The sequence below is a fragment of the Pteropus alecto genome, unplaced genomic scaffold (genome assembly GCF_000325575.1).
Source record: "Pteropus alecto unplaced genomic scaffold, ASM32557v1 scaffold143, whole genome shotgun sequence".
Classification (NCBI taxonomy): domain Eukaryota; kingdom Metazoa; phylum Chordata; class Mammalia; order Chiroptera; family Pteropodidae; genus Pteropus; species Pteropus alecto.
In genome coordinates this window covers 2,725,368-2,726,308 of record NW_006434828.1, presented here as the reverse complement: position 1 = coordinate 2,726,308, position 941 = coordinate 2,725,368, and the positions used below count along the sequence as shown (strand labels likewise).

Genomic DNA, 941 nt, shown 5'->3' with positions numbered 1-941 from the left:
CCACCCAGGTGGCCCCGCCTCCTCAGCAGTAGACCAGGGTGACAAGGGACCCTCTCTCGAGCCGTCAGAACAAGTGCATCTGGGAGGGCCACTCGGGGCCGCTGCCCCACCCCGTAACCCGCTCTAACGCGGGGCCCCAGCTCCCCTCTGAGCACCCTGAGCACCTTCCTGCCTTGGGGCCTTGGCACTGGCTGCTGTCACTCTCTGGAACCCTCTCCTCCGAGAGCCACTGGTCAAGCAGCTCTCCAGTCGCACCCTACCAGAAAGGCCTCCCTGAGCACCCACACGGAACAGCAACACCCCTCGCCCGCCCCACACTCCCCGGGCCCCGCCCCCTTCCGTTCTCTCTGCTCGTCTATGCTCTGCCCCTTCCCATGGGAATGTGCGGCCCACAGGGTGGGGGGGGGGTATCTGTCCCCCGATCCCCTGAGCACTGGGCACCTCGCTGGGCACTCGAGTGGCCACCAGTCAAGCTTGGGATAAGTAACGAATACGAAATAAGCAGGAAGTTCCATAACCGTGACCGACAACCGGCATGGGACGCGGGTGGGGTGGGGCACGTCTGAGTCCGTGCGGAGGCATCACTGCCAGAAGGATTTCGGGCCCATCGTACTGCCCCTCATCTCACACGCTAGACGCCGCGTAACACCCGCTCCAGGGCTAAGAGCGCTCCCTCTCAGTGCCACTGCCTTTCCTCGACAAGGTGCAGTCCACAGGGGCCGCCACCAACCGCAGCGCTGAGTGCGGCGCTCCTTGTCAGCAACAGTGACGAGAGGGGCTACAGTATGGAGCCTCCAGGGAAGGTGGGGGCCCGGGAGCACGCCTGCGAGGGCTCGACAGCGCGGCACACACACCGAGGCTCTGCGGGGCGACTGCTTCCAACTGCTTCCAATTCTAAATCAAGTACCTGCTCTCCCCCCGGACGCCCCGCCCCCGAACGC

The 941-nt window shown here is 65.2% G+C and overlaps 1 protein-coding gene across 7 annotated transcripts in view; it reads right to left on the bottom strand.

The window, feature by feature from the left end:
- UBE2F (ubiquitin conjugating enzyme E2 F (putative)) overlaps positions 1-941 on the bottom strand; it is a 45,837-nt gene that overhangs the window by 3,884 nt on the left and 41,012 nt on the right. The window lies entirely within an intron of this gene.